Below are 21,751 nucleotides of genomic sequence, written 5' to 3'. Positions count from 1 at the left end.
CATTTCCACCCCCACCCCATGTAAATTGAAAAACAGCAGCAAAACAAAGCCTTTTTTTGTGCTATGGCACATGAAAAAAAGTGGAGGGAGGGGAGGAAGGAGACACTTGGAAAGCTTTCACTCTCATCTTCTGCATAGTATTCTCATCAGAATTACTAGAAATGCCTTTGCTGCACTTAAAAACACATGACTTTTGGCTGCTCATAATACTAAGGAAACTGGTTCTGTTGGGTGTTATTTTCTTACCTAATCAAACAGCTGTCTAATTTACTATTCCTAATTTATCCACCAGCTGTGAGTGTTCTGCTCTCAGCTCTCTGGCTGCAGGAGTTCTGTGGCAGTTTGAGCCACATTAGAAATCCAAAAATCCAATTTCCAGGCTTTCCCCCACCCCTTCCCACAATTTATCCTAACACCGGAGGGAAACTTTCAGACCAGAAGCTTCTGTAGGGGAAGGGGGAAGTATATACATTTATTTACACAAATAAATACACTGTACAAACTAAAAGCAACTATATATATATTACATTTCTGTCAGTCCTTTTAGCCCCTTCCTTTAACTTCAGTCCAGAAAGAAGCTTTTCAAGGCTGGAAAGTAACCACTCCCTCTTGTGGGAGTGTTCTGGGCTTGCCCCCCTCACCAAGTTCCAGAAGTTCCAGTTGTTTGTTGCAGTCTCTCCTCCTCACGAAGTCCAAGAAAATAGCTTTGAGTCCTTGCTCTTCTGCTGCTGTGTGATCTCTCCCTCTCGATGTTCAAAGGCTGCTGCAGTGTAGTTCAGCTTATCAAGCGTCTGTGTCTGGGAACGTTGATTCCTCCTTCAGGTTTTCGGTTGTCCTGCGTTTTAGACCACGGCAGAGACGTCTTCCGGGCCCCTCTCTCCCTCTCTCTCTGGGGGGTCCGTCTCCAATTCTTGCCTGGGATTTTCTCCCTAGCAATCGAGCCTCCTCTGGCCCGTCCACTTGGCTCTGCTTCAATGCTGAGCCTCACATCCACTCTCACTGAATAGCGAGAGGGAAAAAACAGCCCTCCTCTACAGCTTGGTTGCAAAGGTGGGGGGGGGGAAAGAAGAAGAGGGCCTGGCCGCAGGGCCTGCCTCTCTCTCTCTCCCACTTACCAGTTGTTTGTGAGTCACATCCCTCACAAACACACACTCATTCCAATGCTGTCTCTAACTCTGGCCTAGGCAGAGTTAGGGGGGGGCCGCAGGGCTCCTCTCTTCACCCCGGAGGGGGAGAGAGGGAGCCCAGCCACCCCCTGGCCTTTAACACCTACACGCAGCAGACACCAACAGCAAAACAACCAAGATTGCCAGCAGCTTCTGGTGCTGTGATATATGATTTTGAGCAGAAGCGAACAACATGGACGGTGATTGGCTCTCCAGGGAACACTGCCCTGGCACCCAATCACCTCTGAGCCCCCAGACTCTCACAGGGGGACCAATCGCAACCTATGAGAAGTTCACCAGATGGGATGTCCCCAAAGACCTAGTGGGGGAAAGGAGGGGAACAAGAAGTGGTGTCTTAATCAGAGCCCTTGCTAAAGTAGTTTCTGTAGAAGTTGCATGTGTATGCCTCTGAAAAAGAAGTGAGGCAAGAACATGCTGTGTTTCAAATTTCTTCAGTTATTAAAACTTAAAACAAGAACACAAATTTAGCCCAAGCACTCCTTTGCCAAAGTAACTGACACAGGTAAAAAACCCAACATGGCACTTAATACACTGTCACAGAAATGAAAATCATCCTGGGAAAGCAGCTAGTACATACACGGGAGTTTGATCTCTTGACAGAGTTTCCTCTCTGCCCATTATCAGAGGGACACAACAGCTGTAATAGCAAAGGGGTTGGTACTACATTGTTTTAGCTTTTTAAGAAGCCTTTTGCTGTTTTCTTCCTGCACACTTACATTAACATTGTGCTAAATTGCTAATACTGCATCAGGATGGATGGACAAGAGCCTGTACAAGACAGGACCATCAGCCAGTAGAGCAATAACGGAAAAACGTGTGCCACTCGGGCACCAGTGCTGCTCTATACTTTTGGTTTTTGGTTGGTTGGTTTCACTGGTTTGTTTGTGTTTGGTTGGTTGGGCATTTTTTCAGAGTTACAGTAAATGCTGTGCTCCACAGAACTTCTTAGTGGATACATTACTAGATTCACTTCCCTTATTTAAAGGACAAGGGCCTCTCTCTCTCAACTGCTTCTAGGTTCACTATGAGTCAGGATGACAAGGAACTTTGAGGTACTTGAGCAAGGAATATAACTGAACATAAAAACAGGCTTTAAGAGAAGTGAAACATGAAAGATGAGGAACACATATACCATAACACCAATGAAAACTAACTATACAACCAACATGGTTTCTGTTAATTCATAGATCTAATTTTTTTTTTAAAATCATGCTTAGGTAGATATTCTAGTAAAATCCATCTCCACACATCAAATTAAACCTCTGACAATGAATTTGAGAAGTAAATGTTAAGCTTTATGTGTTGCCTATTCTTTCCAGAAATGTAGAACTACAGTGAGTTTCTCGTGGCTCAAACCCAGTGTAGGCAATTTCTGTTAAATAGCCTACAATACTTAGAAAGTTTGAAAGCTCCAAACTTTTGTTTTATATGGTTTATGCTGCATTTAACTAGACTTAGTCATTTTACAGCTCAAGAGGAAATCCCAGATTTGCTTGCTGGAATGAGAGGTGTAAATTAGTCTGATTCACAGAGGCAACCTAGAGGCTTCCTAGTAGTCACACTACTGTATTACTACTGTCCAGATGGCCCAGACAGAACTTGAGGCACCACTGTGGTATGCACTGTCCAGCAGCACTCACAAAATTTAATAATCTCCAACAGACAAGACAGGAAAAGGACAGTGGAGAAAGCAATATACATAAGAGTGACTCACCCAGAGTCATGCAGCACATCAGCAGGACAGAAAAAATTTACTACTTCTGACTCCTAAAGCCTCAACCACTGACTAGATGATGTCTCAAATTTTAAAAGGTCTTTTCCATACTAGTATTTCTGGTCTTTTTTTGGGTCTGGTTAAGACTTGGCCCCAACACCATCTGACAATGAATTTCATGAACTAGACCTGCCTTGCACAAACAAGTTTTTAACAGTTACAAAAATTTTTATTTCCAGTCTGCTGACTGTCCTCTCATTTGTCTTCCTTGCCACTAGGAACAGGTATGCCACCTATATCTGCAATATCATTAACAGAACAGGAAAAGCAGGAGAGGAAAGAAAAATGGGCTTCTCTTGAGGTTTTTTTTCCACTTCACCTCTCCTTCACAGAAGTATTAGTTAGAAAAGTCCATCATGTATTTATATTTAAATTCTGAATGGAGTCCTGCAGCCTTTACCTCTAATTTACAACAGCATTAGACCGCTTCAACAAGTGCACACTGACCAGAGACCTGTAATGATAAACACTGCCTCATAAGTTTTGCAGATTTTAATAGTAAAGACTACAAGTAACAAGACTGATTATAGGAGGAAAGGTAGGTCCAAAAAAACTGAATTAAAAGACCAAGAGAGGAGCTTCAAAGAAGTTGCCTGGATCTGCTTAGCAAGAATCGAGGCAGGTGAGAAGTCTCTGCAATCAACATGTTTCCCAAAATCCATTTTAAAAGGGAAATATTTTAAGTAATGTTCCACTTACCTCTATTGCCAGTAAGGCTGATAGTGAAACATGCTTTCTGTCACTCTTCAACAGCCTGGATACTTTCCAGATATAATCATTCTCAGCATTTGTTTCATAATAATCCAGAAGCACAGATCTGCCCTAAGCCCAATTAAAGAGCTGAAGGAAAATCACCCAGAAGGCAATCAAATCCAACATAATTTTACTAATTTCTAACGGAAAGCTAAACACTTGCCACTCTCCAAATACCTTCCTACATAACCTTTCCCATAACTCAAGAAACATGGGGCTGTGATGGCACCATGGTGCCTTACTGCTGCGGCGCTTCTGTCACCCGATGGACAGCAGGGCAGGGCAGGGCAGGAGCTCCGCCGGCGGCGGGCATACCCCGCCCCTCAACACCCTCTAGCCCTGCGACCTCGAGAGCTCAGAGCTCTCCAGGGACTCACCTGCAGCACCGAACACGAAACACAAAAGCGCCGGGGCGGCGGTGCGTGTGTGTGCCCACTTGCTTTTTCCCAGTAAACAGCAACTGCGCCTTCCTCCTGCAGGCCGGGCGGGAATTTCGCGGAGGAGCGGGCGCCGGGGCGCGGCCGGGCCTGCCCGCCTGTCCCTGGGCTCGACTCCCTGACGTCAGGCGGCGGCATTCCTGAACAGCTCCACGGGCCGCAGCTGGGAGGGAACTCGCTCACTCACGGAGCCCTCAGCTGTGGCGAGGGAAGAGCAGGCTTGGCCGGGAGCCAGCTTACTGAGCTCAGCATTTTGCAATGCACTTCCTTTTCACTGCACGGCTTTGCACAACGCCGCGGCCCGGCCGCCTTTAACTCCTGCGGCACCGGGGCCGTGGCCGCGCTCCGCCGGCACACCGGGACACGGACCGGGACGCTGCACCGACCAGGGAGTCACCGTCCCGTTCGCCCAGGACTGCCGGTTGCAATGTGAGGAGCAAGCCCCAGCACGGCCCAGCAAATGCAAACTGAGCAGGAACACAGCCCTAATTTCCTCCCGAGTTCAACCCAAGTTCGCGTGCTGACAGCAAGGCAGCTCTAATTTTAATCACATTTTCATATATGATACTTGTACATGAAGCCTGAAGGTGCCACCGTTCGCGGAGGTCGATGCGTACGAGCACAGAGCAGGCAAGAGCACTGCTGACTCTGCACTGGGGCTTGGCACAGGGCGAGTGTGGAGAATGCACTGGTCACGCCCAGGTGCCCTCAGAGAGGGCTCAGAACAAGCACAACTAAAACTAGACGTGGAGAGGAGGCTAAGAATAGCTGTGGTTACAGCCTGCTACATCTTCTATACAAATGCTTTCCAATAACCTCTAAAAATCTGAGGAAAATGAAGGAAGCTTTCTGAAGGTCACAACACTTCAGTTTCCACATTGCATTCACATAGCCTTGCTACTTTTGAAAAGTTTCCTATTCCAGACCTGTGTAGACAGTGCAGTATAGTAAATTCTTTCCCAGCACTCCACCCATGATGTTTTGTGACTCTCTGAACATGACAACCCATTTTTAGACTTCTGCTCCCAGACTGCAGCTCCGTTACAGCTATGGAACAGATGCTCCAACTCCCCCTCCAAACACATACCAGTTGTTTTGAAAGTAAGACCAAGAATAATGTCAAGCATCGCAGTAAGTCTCACTATCCCTGAACCTCTTTTTCAAAAGAGGTTTTTAAGAAGTTAAACACAACAGCTCAAACTAGTTTAACACTGACAGGCACAAGTGTTACCAACAGCATGCAACAATTCTCAGATTAAGCACTCACAGATCTGCTATACTGTTGTGTTCTCTCATCACAGATCCCTATTCTACATGAATCAAGTTAAGCTCTGGTTTTTAGAGTGCATGCCATGCAAAACCACTTTTCTATTGCCCTTTTAGGTGAATATCTATCCAGTACACGCTACCTTACCCAGCAAGGGGCACTCATCTTAAAAAAGCAGTCACCCTAAGAAATATTATATAAAGTTCCTCCCTCTGAGTGTCAACATCATCTCAGTACCACAACATTACACATACTGCAAACCTGAATCAAATAATCTGTCAGTAAAACTAGAGATAATTTTTAATTCAGCTAGCAAGTAGACTGCTGGCAAGGTACAACTGTCACTGAAAATTGTATACAAAAAACAGGAAAGCTTTTTACAGATGTTTAGTTTAGATCAGCTGTTTCCAGCTCCCCACTATCATTTACAACATAAGTAATGATATTCCTGTAACCATGTCAGATAACTCAAATTTGAAGGGGAAAATAAAAATCTATGTACTTCCTGAAGAGGGGCAAGTACAGCATTGGCAAGGACTCCTAAGTTTACAGTTACATTTTTTTTTTACATGACAAACTAGATTTCCTAAAATGGATGTTCACGTTCTTAGTCGGAAAACCAAGTTCTGATTTTTAAAGTTCCCCACTTAAAGAAAACAGAATGGGGAGATAGCCATCTCATCTAGTATTCCTTAGAACAGGACATTGCTCAGGGACAGTTTAAAGCAAAACAAACAAGCTTTGACTTCTGTAAAGAAATATTTTCATGCTACATTTTAATTTGAAAGAGAGCTCATAGCATAAACCTGTGTTCCTAAATTGAATGAGCAGGTAGGATGGGTAAAAAAAAAAGCATGTCTCGCCATATCATGCAACCTGGGCAAGATTTATAAAACTTAACATGAAAGGAGGTGTAGAAGTGTTAGGTTAGTGTCTCTTCTCACTTTCTCCATTCAGTCTAAAGCATGGTTTCAAGGAGAGTCCCTTTTCCAGTCTTCTGTAATCATCGCTCTTAGGTAGTGTAGAAGCTCCAGTCATCAAAATAGAGCATAAACTTTACAATGTTATTAAACTGCCACACATGTGGCATGCACAATTTTAATGGTTACCATGAAGGACTTCAAATACTAAGAAATACCTAACACTTCTACACCTCCTTTCATGTTAAGTTTTATAAATCTTGCCCAGGTTGCATGATATGGCGAGCTGGACAAATTGAGGAGTTAACTATAACAAGCAAAAGTATCTTATCTGAATGCATAATGACACCAGTATCAAAATGCATAGAATAAATCAGTTCAATGCCTTCAAAGCACCAGGGCATTTATTTGAATAAAAAGTTCCCCATAGCTACTATAACTGCCACAACATACATATTTTAAGGCAAGATTTTATCAGCACATACAGCAACACAAAAAACTCAAGCACACTAGGGAGTGACTTAATACCTTCTGTGGGTGCCATAACTTTTAGGTTTCTTGACGGTTACAAATTTGGTCTCTGCTTTAAACATATGATCTCTGTACTTCTTTTACATTTAATAGATAATTGAGTTGGAAAGGATCTGTTGTTTTATCTGATCTATTCTACCATTGCAGTATACAATTCATGGATTTACTGAGGCAGTAATCTTCCTGAAATCCTTCTAACAATGCCAGTTCCAAAAACTGTCAGAAATGTTCCACTGGGTGAGTGACAGCAGTGTTGAAGGGATTTCAGTTACTGAGCTTCGACCTTCGTAGTTTGAGGTTTTCGTTTGTGGTACTTGTATGAACTTTGAAAAATATCTCCCCATGAGCCTCCTCCGTTTTTTCTGTTCCATCAGTGCCCCTAAATCATCTTTGCTGATAAAACATAAAGCTGAGAAACAGTATATCTGCCTTTTAGTCACTACAGTATGTTACAAAATTGAAATAATAATTACTTTCAGATGTAGCAGCGGACAGACATTTTAAATTTAGGCTTAAATTTTCCACCATGTTTATAACAATTTCTCATGGTGATTCCATGTAATGCTGTCAGAGAATGATGTCCTTTGGATGGTTTTTACTATATTACCATTTCAGTTCTCTCAGTACTCCTCAAAAAAGGTCATCAGCAGAGAAGCCAACCACATCATGTTCAAATCCCTCTCTGGGATTTGAAAACAGGATAATGACTGATCCTAGCAGCATTTAGTATCACCACATTTGTATTTCACTACTAGCTCACCATTTGAAAAAGCTGAACATCTTGATATTGGCATGGGCAGCAGCTGTTATATTCAAAAATCTTCCTAGAATAATCACAATACTAAATTTCTCATGGTTTTTCAACTTGCTGTTCGGTTTCTCTTATTCAAAACAGTAAAGTTTTATTTGTGTCTGCCTTTCACCCATTAGATTTCTTTTAAGCTTCTCCTTTTAGCTTCAAAGGACAGTTTGAAAACTACAAACACCTAAAGCACTACAAGAAGCAAATAACTATGGAATTTCAAAATTATCTTCTAAAGTTTTTTATAATTATTTCTTAAGCCTTTTGATTTGAGAAGATGTTAGTAATGATTTTTGAACACTTTAGTTGCCAATTACATGACACCTATTTAGCCTCTGAAAGAACCCATGTGTTCACATCTTTCTCATTCACTCTTTCCCTTCCCTGTTGTGGTTCCCCCCCCCCCCTTTTCCTACACCTTTTTGCATCATAATTTAAGAATAAACTTTACAGAACTAGGGCTGACTGGTAACATAAGTTTACACAGGATCTTGCACAAAGAGGACAAAATAATAAACATTGCAGAATACAGTACAGGTGGGTAAGGGCAGAGGTGAATAGGAAGTCCTGGGGTGGCAGCATATACGAGCTCTGAAAAGGTCCTTCAGTCATCTACTGACATCTCCTCTACTCTCAGCCAAAGATAGTGAAAGTCTAAACATTTTATTTTTTGTAAGGCAGATAACAACGATTATAAAAAGCTTCTAACAGTGAAGAGAAAATCCAGAGAGGCTAAAACCTTTTCTAGCACATGAACAAGGAAGCAAAGGGAAGCAAAAGGACAGTTCAGCTTAAAAATCTCCATTTCATGAGAAAAGCCAAGGCAGCTCTTAAAATGAATAAACACCTTCTATTTTTATTGCAGTTAAATATAAATTACTAGCCTTGCAAATATTTTTAAGACAAACTCCAGTGCTAAACTGCACCCTTTTAAAAGCTGGCAACTCTTCACAAGTTCTACTTAAGAACAAACTGAAGTCTTGCATTTCATTGTTGCAGTCTAAGACATAGTTTTCTTCTGTGAGCTCTACAGTTTGAAAAGGTCTCATTCTTGGTCCTATCTACAAACCCAATTTTCATTCACAAGAAGCCTAAAAAAGGGAGTTTCAAACAACCATAGTTTGTCCTTTTCCCACCTTTACAGTTTGTACAGCAATGGATAGTTAAGTGCAGAGATACTGAGTGTTTTCAAGCACATGCTATGGTATATCAACAAAGCTTAGAGTATCAGGCTTAGAGTTTCAGTATCATGAACTCTACAGCAAGGACCTGAGTGACTGATGCTGCAGAAGGAACAAACAACTCTCCTTCCATTTTTTTTAGCCAACTTGAATATATTTCAGCACTATACATTCCTTTTTTTTTTTTTCAACAAGCAAAATACAAGAATAGGAAGACAGTTGTGTACTAAGCTTTTACATGGTCTTTTTTTACATGCAGAACTACATCAGGTAAACCATATCCTTGAAAGAGCCACCTGAAGGAAAAGGACACTTGGTTGTCAGGTATTTTTATTCTTCCTCTTAGTTTTGGGTGGCAGGGGATGGTTATTGTTTCCTCCTTCCATCTTGTTTTTTGGAAAAATGTCATCAGCTAGGTCTAGTGTAATTTCAGAGCTTGGTAGGAGAAACTAGGTAAGCCACAAACAAAGGGGACCCACGCTCTTCCTTGGACAAAGACTTAGCATAAGCACAGATTTCATTAATGGTTAAGGATTAGGAAATACACAGTACCTCAGTCTAACATACCTGCAGGCATGACCTCATCTAAGTTACTTTCAGCACTGGGGAAGTGGCAGAAGCTGCAGAAGACTGCATCAGTCACTGACATTCATTTTTGCCCCCTACTCTGTCCTATCAAGTTTTACCAAAACTCCTCTCTATGGTCTTATATACTCAACTGATCAAGAAATGGACCCAGCTAGGAGGGAAAAAACACCCACCCAAATAAAAAGATAAAAACCTCACCATCTTTCACTGGTTAAGTTCCCTGATCCATATCACTACACCGGGCCACACACCAAAAACAAACAAACAAACAAAAACCCAAACCAAAACCATTCTGCTGGCACAAGTAAAGATCACGAAGACAGAAGAAAGCAGCTGAAAGTGACTCCAGCTTATACTGACAGTGCAAGAAATGTATGTGAAACCATCATAAGCCTAAATCATATATAAGTATATACAGAGTTCCCACAGCACATGGTAAAGTGCACTTGCAAACATTTAACATATCTTAGCAATTATTTTAAAAAAAGCTTTTACTAGTCTAAAAAGTAAATTACAAAGTAAAACTAGCTAAACCTATAATGCAAGTTACCATACAGAGACAGCAGGTGAACGCACACCCCCCAGTAACATTTGTTCTCTCCCTATTGCATTTTGAAACTGTAAAAAGCCCAGAACCTACATGTCAGTAAATTACTCACCTGACACGAAAACATCTGGCCTGAACACTTTTCATTCTCACCACTACCTTCAGCTAACAAGAGACACCACAGCACACCACTCATGAAGTGCTTCCACAAGCATTCTGAATACACAGAATACATTTGCAATTTCAAGTGAAAGACATCAAGTTCCAACCCCTGTGTTTCATTACAACATGGTTCAGGGTATATACTGCTAATTACTCTCAGGACAGTTTAGCAAGCCTCTAACAAGGGTTAAATCTGTTTTCCTGAAATGTCAGGCATCTACAAGAGACACAAACCCCACTCATGCAACATGCTGGAGTTTATTGTGGTATCTTCCAGACCTTAAAAAGAGCTGCTCTAGTTCAAACTACAAACTTTCTAGTATTTTTCTGCCTACAATATAGTGTTCGTGATAAAATGCAATAACCTGTAAGGAAGCATCATCATCGGCTATCAGAATTGCAACTCTAGCAACTAAAAAAGCATCATCACAAGGTTCAAACAAAACATAAAAATACAATGACAATATATTATGCTCCAGCAATACAGTCCTAAAATTGTGTATCAAATAACAGAAATCAAAGAATGAATTTCAGATACTTAAAATAAGCACAGCTCATAAGCTGCTACACAATCACCTGTTTAAAACATTTTAATGGTTCAGAAAAAATTGGACCAATACGGAAAAGAAAAGCCAGTTTTTGAAACAAGGACACTGCTAGGTAAAACACAAAATAAAAGGAAGAAACAGGATTGCCAAGTGCATTGAAAAATTGACGTGTAATATCCATAGGACAAAATTAAGAGGCATTAGTGACTCAAAGCCACCCAAACAAATGCCAAAAATGTGGGTAACAGTTGCTATCCAATAAAAGCTACCATTACAGGAAAAAAAAAAGGGACACTAGTAAAATGCATAACTTGCAGGATGTCATCATAGCAACACCACCACCTACAGCAGTCATGTTCAGAAAGTAACAAAGCCTTCAATTCTATCTGTATTTACAGAATGCTGGGAGAGGGGAGGGAGGCAGGGGAGGGTGTAATTTGTATCCTGATGCATTAAATGATTTTGTTCCCAAGTTAAGGACAGGATGTAAATAACATAAAGGACTGTCTAAGCGAAGGACAACAGTACTGAGGTCTCAAGGAGTTTCATCCACACTGCCTTTGTAAAAGTGCAGTCCCCCTGAGAAGATAAGGGTGAAGGTCAAAGCAGACTAGCAGCCACCTAACCTCTTGGTAGCCTCAGAACAGCCTCTGTTGGGAAGCCTCCTGAAGCTCCCCAACAGATAAAACATCAGAAACTTGCAAAATTGCGACACAGAAACCAAACCAACCTTGCATATCATCTTCTCCAAAGATCTTTAGGCAAAAAAAATGGTCCTCAGGGAGTACCTGCTCACTCAGAATGGCCAACTTTGTTGGAGAAAAGTCTCCTATGTTCTAAATACAAAGAATTTAGCAACAATGAAATACAAACAACATTTACACAGAATTTCCTTTTTGTTCCTCCTAAACTAAGATATTTCTGAAGGACAATTCTCTGCTTCAAACCCTCATTGCTGTTACTTCAGGGAATGCAACCTTTTAAAAGTATTTTTACTAAGAGCAGCCTTTCAAGTCTTTTAATTAGGCAGTGGTAGTTACCTCAGACTTTATCTGAAAACTTGATATCATACTTAAGTCACTATGCAAGGGCATAAATTATAACAACTAAGCCAAAGCTATGCCAAAACTCCTCCTAAGAATCTGCTCCATGTCTCATGTTCCAGGGCTTTTGATTGAAGGGACAAGTTTAGTAATTACTGTAGAAGGCAAAGACATGAATGGCTTACAGGTGAGACCAAAATATTTAACTAATTGCTGTGACAGATTTGGTTGCAGTAACATCTAAGTTGGAAAATACTTCTCTAAGTTACATTATCTTCTCCCTCTAGAATGAGGCTGGCAAGAACAAGAGTGTCACTTCCCTGGCAAATGAAATGTGTTAGCTAGAATCTACTGATGTACACAAATAAGTTTCTCCTGCTGCTTCACTGGCCCTGTGCAAAATGAGAGAACTGAGAAGGAAATACAGCTTCATCCTAGTTGCCTCATGAGATACGGCCTAATCTATGGACAAAATAACACCTTCTTAACCTAAAGACACTGAAATAAAGACAGGGTTTCTGCTCTGGCCAAATGGTAGCACATCTGCTCACCAAAGCCTGAACCTCATAGAGCTCTACAATGCATTCCAAAAATTTTAGGAAAAAACAAGAGGTCAGCTCACCCTGCCACTCTTAATTACAGAGAAAATGATCTCAAGCACATTCAGCCAGAGCAAACAGACTGATTTGCCTACTTACACCTTCTGATGAGAACCCTTCTGTCACTGTCATCTTAACAAAACAGGTCAGAAAACTGTGTGAAGTGTACAGAACTTTAAAGAAAGTCTGAAACACCACAATATAGTCTCAATTATACTGCTCTCTGGTGCCAGCAATAGTGTCCTGTAGAGGCAGAGGACTGGAACAGAAGGAGCCAAGATGAATTTTATCACTTGGTAATTTCCCTGTCAGGGTGAAAAAACCCCCCCAAAAACCAGAAAATAAACCAAAACAAAAACCCTACCCACATACTTGCACAAGCAGCCCTACCATACCAAGCTGCTTAGACTCAAATAACTTTGCCTTTTGGATTGAAAATATCCATTTGCCTCATTTGCTTAGGTATTGAAATTCAAACCCACTAAGATACTCTTCAGTCCCTAAATTCCATTACTATTCCACTTCACTGTGCACTTCCAGAACTCAGAACTCCCCCAAATTAAATCTTACTTGAAAGAATCAAATCTACTGTCTTGTACTCAGATATTAACAATTTTGATGACTGAATTGAAATAATAACTTCTGTATTGATGGGACTGGTGAAATGAATACTTTGTTAAACATGTTTATGGCATGGGGGAAACATGAACGAACAAAGTTCACTTGTCACTAACATAAGTATGAGTCCTCTGCTGTGTTTCAGATACTTTCCTATGTCTGGCATGATACTCAACCTTTTACATTTTTACCTAGTCACGCATCTTGGAGAGTGATCCATTACACAATGTATGAACTTATCTTTAAATACCATGAATTCTCTGTATTACATTCAAGGTCAACAGTGTCTATTTTTGTAACTCAGAAAAATTCTAACATCCTCTTAAAAGCAACAGTAAGTTACATTCTGTGATGTATTCTAAACAAAACACTTCGAGTCAGCAATATAATCTCTAGCATGACCTTTTCCTGAATGTTTATGTCCACCCACTCAAGAGGTCTTCAAGACTACACAGAAAGGCTACAGCTTTACAGATTTCAAGTCAGTTCAGGTCCACCTAATGAATACACCAACAAGTAGTGAGTATTTGACAATTAGGCTGTAGCTATGACTGCATCCTTACATATCCAGAGATAAAGGTGTAACATGCTTGAGGCTTTCCAACAAAGGTTCAAAGACATAAGTAGGTCTTCATTGTTGGGACAGGAAGTAGGAAATTAGGCCTAAATTCCCCAAAAGAAAGACCATTTTAGACCGTGAGAATCTGCATATATTAGATTTCTGAGACAGGCTCAACCACATAAACTGAAGTTAAAAGTAAAAACGTATTGCTTACTTGTTTCCAGAACATATTCTTACTTCTTTCTTTTTGTTTTATGTAAGGAAGAATTACCTGCAAACATCTATGATGCTCTATCATTGCTGCACAACAAATTTTCTTCTGAGAGTATGGGCTAAGACTTTGACTGCAAGGTGGTATCTGTATGTGCATCTATTTTATCACCTACTTTCCAGACTTTCAACCATACAACAACCTGCTAAAACATAACCTACTTGTACTTCTCAGGCATAATCAAAAGACAAAGATAAAAAAGCTGTTTGTTATAATTGCAATAGAAACAATAGCAGACACTATACCTAAGCTTTAGGAAATAAAGCTGGTTTAATTTTTTTTTTTAATCCCTCCTGCATTACTTATCTTCTGCAAACACAACTGACTTTTCAAACAGCATGGAATGAAGAACAGAGAGGAGCACAGAACAGTTGTTTACCACTCCATTTGAAAGCTAGCTTCTGGCTTGAACTCCAAACAGAAAAGCCAACTTTTTTTTCCTTTCCTAAAGAAAAGTCACCAGTATACACTTGCTATTTAGTTACCCTGTCACCTGCATAAAAATGCTTATTCTAAAAGTCTTACTGTACATGGAAAAGTCATAGACTGTGAAAATGGAGAGACTCTTAGACCACTTTCAAGAAAAGATTTGCTGTTAAAAAAAAGAGAAACATTAAATAATTTCACTTCTCAAATGTAATTTTGCAGCTGTTTTCCTTGCTTTTCACTTTCTCTAGTTGTGATAAACTGCACCTGCAAAAATACAATTCTTATTAAGGACAAATAATCATTGGCTTGAAAACTACTTCACTTACACAGCATTCTCTGTTCTACATTAAAACATTTTTTACTGTTTGTCCAGAAAGTAGCCACTCATATGTATTTGGCAGCTATAATTTTTGGTTTTAAGTAATATCTAGTTGTAGGAGATTCATCATAACCTATATTTACGTTCTGGAATAGTTAAGCTATCTTGACATTTGTTGGTGGACAGAAGATGATGACAGGAAAGAAAGGAGAAGGAACAGATCCTAAGAGATAGCTTTCTCCACCCACACCACTGTTTCCATTTCAACTGAGGCTAATAATGAAGCTGGAAGGTTAAACCACTGCAGAACTTTCTTCTTCTAATAAGAGTACAGCTTTTATTACAACTCCCCATACTGCAACAGTTTGGGGGTTTCTTATTTTATGCTGAAGATACAATAACCAAAATTTCTCCATGAGATATCCTCAATTCCTCTTTACCCATGCTTTGCTCTATTCAAGAACTTCAGGGAAACAGAAAAGTGGAGAAAAGAGGCAATCCAGGTAAACTTTACATGAGTACCCTCATTCCTGAAGAGTCTTGTTAGTGACAACTGAAGCAACCAAGTTCTATTAAGCATAAATCCAAGCAAATAATAGAAACAGCTACAACAAACTAGTAGTTAGCAAGCAATATGTAACAGAAAAGAATATACAATTCATTAATTAATGCTGTAGCTTCTCACAAATGAAAGCAGCACCAACTCCAATCCCCATCCACTAACAGACTGATGTTAAAGCTGGTGTTACAAATGCAAGTTTGAAAACTAAACCTTCTTAAAGTTGCGAAGGAAACTGTTCCAATTATACAAGCAGGACAAATGAGGAGTTGTGATTGCTTTTTGTTTTTATTTCACTACTGTCTGAGTTTAAGGGTAGTTTGAAACCAGAAAAAGTTAAAATGCTCTCTTAATTGTTAGTTGAAGCAAAGGCAGCTAGTAGCATCCAGGTCTGCAGGAGGAAGTGTGTTGCCAGCTGGTCAGTGCTCCCCCTCTGCTCAGCATGGCTGAGGCCACATCTGAAGTACTGTGTCCAGAGCTGGGCTCCCCATTACAAGACAGACATGGACATACTGAAGAGAGTCCAGCAAAGGACCACAAAGGTGATGTGGGGACTGCAGCACCTCACATAGGAAAAAAGGCTGAGAGTGCTGAGACTGCTCAGCCTGGAGAAGAGAAGGCTCAGGGGAACCTCAATATGTACAAATATCTAAAGGGAGAGCATAAGGATTTAGCCACACTCTTCTCAGTGATGCCCACTGTCAAGCCAAAGTAAAAGCAGGAGGCTCCTCCTGAACATAAGGAAGCATTTTTCTACTATCATAGTGACTTCCCTACCGCTATGCCAGGCCAGGGGTTTAAACTAGACAGAAATCTTGGGAAGGAGTCAGAAAAAATCCCTAAAGAACTTACATTTATTATCCTATCAGTTTCATAAGCATGCCAGTCAATATTCTTCAGTCTTGACTGAGAGGTCAAAATCCCAGAAACAGAACTAGTTTTCTCCCAGGATTAACTCTGCCTAAAAACTAAAGAGTTTGAATTCTCAGCTAATCACTTAAAAAAACCAAAACAACCAGCCACACTACCACCACCACATAACCCAAGAAGGCAATAGGGTTAAGATATATTCATAACTTTCCAAAAATTCTAAAGCTTAAATTCAACTGCCAACAAACACAAAAGTGGTTAATGCCTGCCGAAAGATTTGAAAAGCTCAAAAGGGGCAGTGTTGTTTTGTTTACACATCTCATTCTTCATGGAGCAGTAATTTCTTGAAAGAAACCACTGAGGACCTGTTTTTGTTGTGTTTAATTTTAAAAGACATTTTAGTGCCAACAAACACAAACATGCACAAAGCTATTAGCTGTATAACTGCTGCTGTACTATACACTTATGCAAAGACTTAGGTATAAAATATCCTAGAAATCTGACTTCAACCATTTCTGGGTTTGCTGAAAATTAGATTTAAGCTCTGCAATCACTTAATCAGCTTTCAGCGTGTTCCACATTAGTAGTCTATGCCTTACAGCGCATGTAATTCTTGCAAACTCAATTTAAGGCTCATCAGCACTGCAAGATTTCATGTTCTTCAACTGCAGATGCAGCCAAAGCTATGTTATCAGCAGGAATATCCAGTGACATACTGTACAGACTCAGTGTAGTTCAACTAAGCCCCCTGTTTCTACAGAGACAATCAAACTGCAAAGGAAAAGTAAACTAAAACTTTTAAGAACCCTTATTGCATACAGCTCTTCACAGGAAGAACTACATTTCAAGAACAGCAGATGCCCCCTTGAAGAAGGTTTAAGACCTTCTACACAGAGTTTCAAAACAAACTCATAATAAACACAGTAAGAAAAAGAACTGATCTAAGTATCAAACTACAGAAAAACCCAGGGAAGCTTTCAAATTACATGAGATAAGAAAAACTATAGCAATGAGGGTCATGGGCAAGAAACTTTGTTCCACTATTCATATGCAGCAGATGAAGAACAGAGTACAAACCAAAAATTTGGGGAGGGGGCCAGAAGAGCAAGAAAGGGAACCTAATGATACCAATATCATTCTGTCCACCAACAAATGTCAAGATAGCCAAACGGAACCCAAAATGATTTCTTGAGCTCCAGGAATGCTGCTCCACATAATGCAAAAGGTGCCTTAAATAGCTGACAGAACTTGCACCAAGCAACACTAAAAAAAAAAAAAAAGGAAACGAAAGAATGTTAAGTCTACAATAGAGATAGGTGATTTTGGGTTGGTGGGGCAAACAGTGATGGCCATCTATTATCTTTCTATGTCAAGAATCAGCTCAACCTTCTCATTAATACAGAAGAACATTTTGAATAGTACAGATCACTAGATCATTTAGTGTTGAGCATGCTGTGTTTTTATAACCCTGTACATGTCAGTGAATTGCTCTAAGCAGTTTTCAAAAATACATTATTATGCTCTTTAAGGAAAGGATCCTAAATTCTGACAATCTTTTGCTCTTTACAGACAGTATAGTTGAATAATTGCAAATCAGAGTGATTTAAAAATAAGTGTAAGAAGCTTAGAACAAAGGTTGCTGTAACAAATGTTAAATTGTTTTCTATTGTTTCTATTGTTCAGTGAACACACTGCATCTTATCCTCTGTAAAAGCAGCCTAAACACTCAACTCTGCTGTGATTAAGCTCAATGTCTTTTATACACAAGACATGGAACTTAGAACCTCAGCAGTTTTAAGACTTTATGACTGGCACAAAACTGAACAAGAAAAAATGTCCCTCAACTAATATAGTGTAATAACTTCATTAATTAGAATAAGTTTTCTCCAGGAAGCCTCCCAGAGCATTCAATAGCACACATTTTAAAAGCAGTAGTATTCTTCAAATTACAAAAGAAAGTAGTTTTTCTTATTGTTTTAGACTGGTAGAGTCATAACTGTTTACAAACCGAAGGACAAAGACATCTAGTTGACAATTATGACGGCTGTGATAAAAGCTTTTCTATTTTGCTGTTCAAGAATTTTTGAAGGTTGTAATAAAAACTTTTTTGTTTTACTCTCCAAGGCAAAGCAATTTACTCTCAGCAAACAAACCAGATGAATTGTGCAACACTGTCTTCTTCCATTTGTGGCAGATATTACTTTCTATATGTCATTTATCCTGTACAGTGCAGTTGGGCTGCTTTCTTGTTACCATACTGTTGCATTGAAGTTCCTCTTCTTTGTGCCTGGAGAACTTGATTTGATTTCTGCCAGCACAGCTCTCCTCCAACCCAGTCACACATGTTAGTAGCAGCATCCCTTCAAAGCAGAACATGCATTTCTCCTTAAGAAAATTCTCTCCAAGCACTGCTGCCAAATTAGAGGGTTAATTGGCAGAATACACTAAACACTCGAGCTAAAGTAGTCTCAGAGCTAGATCAAGACTTTGTGGTAATGGTTTAGGCACACAGAAAAACTACGGAGGAGGTGAGTAGTATTCCTTTAGGGTTTTCTAAGTAATAACACCCATGCAAAGTAAGCAATATCATGGCTATGGAAGGAGCATTACAAAAGCAAGCACATCAGATACCGGTTTACAAACATCAGGAGTCGCTTATTTTGAATTATTATTTGCATAACACTTCCACATAATGCTGAATTCAGGAAAACCCAAAAGCCCCAGGACCTAGAGGGCTTGTATATTTATTTAATCTAGTTTAATCCCAGCGACTCCATCATTCCTCACCACAAGACAAATCGCACCACTTGTGCAAGCATGTCTGTTTCTCTAACAGAATTATTCTCCGTGCTTTATCTTTTTTTTTCCCACAAACCAAAAAGCATAGCTGTACTTGCTAAATATGAACATCCTTAAAGACAGTAGGACAAAAATAAATCCTTGCACTTCAGTAACACCACAGCTGGGGGAATTAAGTTTCCAGATATGTTTCCGATTTGCACTCATACTGTCAGCTGCCTTTACATTGGTGTTCCAGGAGGAAAAAAAAGGTCTCACCTACCCTACCAAAGGTCTTTGTTCTACCTAGAGGCCAGCTCACCTTACCCCTGAAAGCCTGAGCTTTTGTTGGCTGTTTATACAATAAATATTGTGGATGTATGGAAAACCTATTATCACTGGCAGAAAACAAAAGCTGGCAAGTAGTTTCTATGTTTACAATGGACAAAAGTCTCCAAAACATATAAGCATTTTTATATATTCTGGACAATTTTTTCACCCCCCTTCCCCCACACACCTATTTTTATAAGCCTTCAAAATTAGCCTGTGTAAAGAGCACGATAAATGTAATTAACTTCAGAATGCCAAAAACAGGCGGTCTCCCTACTAACCGCTACTTGTGAAATGAGAGGAGCAGCAGTCATCATCAGCACACAGGGTTAACGAAGGTTTTCTCAGAGGTCTTTTTCCTGCTTTAAGTGGACTAGGTGGGCCAATGTAAATCTAACAGGATAGATATATGTTAATTCTGAATGCTGTCAACAGAAGAAAAAGTTATTCCACCTTTCAGGCATGGAAACTTAATAATTTTCAGTGAAATTGTTAAAAGTCACAGATTCCTTTCACCTGCTATGTTTTTTCCCCTCTAAAATAACCTGCCAATTACAGCACAGTCCCCAGTTTGATATATTATTTCAGGTATTAACTTTAAATGATGACCAAGATACAGCACGCATACCCTACCTGTTCTTCTGACGAAATACATTTTTTGCTAACTGACCAGGTTGAATGAAGCTACTCCAGCAGAGGTTTCTCCTTTGTGTTCAATTCACCCTCTGTATGTACCAAATTAAAGCAGGTTTATAAGGATGCACCAAATTTTTTGTATTGTATTCTGACTAACCAGAATGCAAAAAGATGAAAAAGCTTGCAGTCATCTAGAACGCATTTCAAATTTTTGGCAATTAAGAACTGAACGATTTCAAAAGGTTCACAACCATTACACCTATGGAGGCCAATGTCGCATTCTGCTTACAAATAGGTGGTTTAAGTTTCAACTGTCTTTTTATAATAAACTGCCTTCTCATCACTACTACATGGGAGGGGGGAGGAAGACAGAAATTAATTAAACCATCACGAAGCTCAGTGAGAAGCACAGTGTGAACCTGTATATTCACCATAATTCATTATTCAATATACATTTTCCCTTCTTTTTGGGATACCAGTGATTCCAAAACCAATGCTTTGCTTTTAATATCTCAATTTACTAAGTGTTCATAATGGTCTAAGTCAAGAATAGTGACACTCCTATCTAAAAGCGAGTTTCATACATGTGATTCAAATGACCAATGTTCTAAGGCCTCTCAATAGCCAAGGATTCAATCATTATGCACAAATCATCTATTTTCTTTATTATCTGCTGCTGCACTATTCTTGGGAAGAGACTACTAAAGTACACCTCTTAGAGCCTCAGACTAATTAATTTTGTGCCTGTTGTTTCTGCCAAAGTATTGTGTGCTAGAACAGATCCAGTACTTGCATCCTGACTGTGACAGATTCAACTTGATGGAAGCTTATCAAATCACTGTGCACACTAAGTTCTTCTTGGATACATTTAGAAGTAATTGTGTGCTAAAAATAATTTCAGGAGTCCCAAGTCCGAGTTTGCACACAGTTTTATGGTTAAAGACAGATACACTTAAGGAGACTACTAGATGAACTAAACCTACCATCTGCACAGCATAACCAACAGCAACTCTAGCCTGAATTCCAAAAGCACCTAAGCAGATAAAACCACACAATTTTAGAAGTGGTAGTAATCTGAACCTAGTATGAGTTTTTCCTCATATCTTCAAATTTAAAATCCAAGAGTAGTCTTAAACTTCTCTGCTAGGTCAAACAACCTTGCATGACTTCACACCTACTGCAGCAAAAAAAACTATGCACAGGCACAGCTGGTGGCATATTCATTGCTCCAAGGAAATTGCCCTGTGGACAGTCTCCCAACAGTGACTGGAAAGTAAACCATAGGACTTTAGCCCCTGGTGGAAAGCAGTCAGCTGTCTATCAGGAATGTAAAAGATAAAAGTCCAAAGAGAGGAAATTACAGGGAGCAGCTGACACCCAGCAGCTTCTGGCCATGCACCCATAGGCAACATTCTCACCTCCAGCTGCTGTGAGGGTATTTACGTAATGCTTCTGGAGGGCTTTAGCAAGGACGGCAAGTGCAAGTCAGGCTTCCTGAACCAGTTCCATAAAATTCTGAACTTGTGAGCAAAAGTGTATGCAAAGAACTAGGTGCATCCTTCTGGATTTTGGCGGTAGACTGTTTTTCACTCAACCCCAGAGTTGTGATTAAACATTCAGTCTGAGCTGTCTTTTCCATTAAAAAACATTAATCCAAATAAGTTTTACACTTGGTAGATTGTAAAATCTACACATTGTGGATGCTCACGCAACTGCAATGCATAAAAATCCCAGGGTTTTAACCCTCTTTTGACTGTCCAATAAATAAAGGTAAAAATAGTTTTCCCCACATTAAAGACAAAACGTAGTTACAAAAAAAATTTGACATAAAGTACTTTTTCTAGAATGATATGAATCGCAATCTTTGATTTGTGCAAATATAGAAACCGAAGAATACCTATCCACCCATAGTAGATGAAATAACTTAAGAATTTAATGAAGATAAAGGAAGTCTACAGGCATTGCTCTTCTCCTCTTCCCTCACCCAGGCCCCATAAGCCACCAACCTTCCTGGGATTGTGCTTCTTAGCTCAATGTAAC

The 21,751-nt window shown here is 39.8% G+C and overlaps 1 protein-coding gene across 4 annotated transcripts in view; it reads right to left on the bottom strand.

Moving 5' to 3' along the window:
* Positions 1-21,751, bottom strand: part of ZSWIM6 (zinc finger SWIM-type containing 6) — a 109,646-nt gene that overhangs the window by 72,973 nt on the left and 14,922 nt on the right. Inside the window, exon 1 of one of the 4 annotated variants that reach the window (XM_032674985.1) lies at positions 4,092-4,232. The exons of the other annotated variants lie outside the window; for them this stretch is intronic. The gene's annotated coding sequence lies outside the window, so the exon portion shown is untranslated. Of the gene's footprint in view, positions 1-4,091; positions 4,233-21,751 lie in introns of those variants that run through there. 4 annotated transcript variants of the gene reach the window in all.

The sequence above is a fragment of the Chiroxiphia lanceolata genome, chromosome Z (assembly GCF_009829145.1).
Source record: "Chiroxiphia lanceolata isolate bChiLan1 chromosome Z, bChiLan1.pri, whole genome shotgun sequence".
Lineage (NCBI taxonomy): Eukaryota > Metazoa > Chordata > Aves > Passeriformes > Pipridae > Chiroxiphia > Chiroxiphia lanceolata.
The sequence above is the reverse complement of the archived record's forward strand: the minus strand, read 5'-3'. Positions and strand labels throughout refer to the sequence as shown.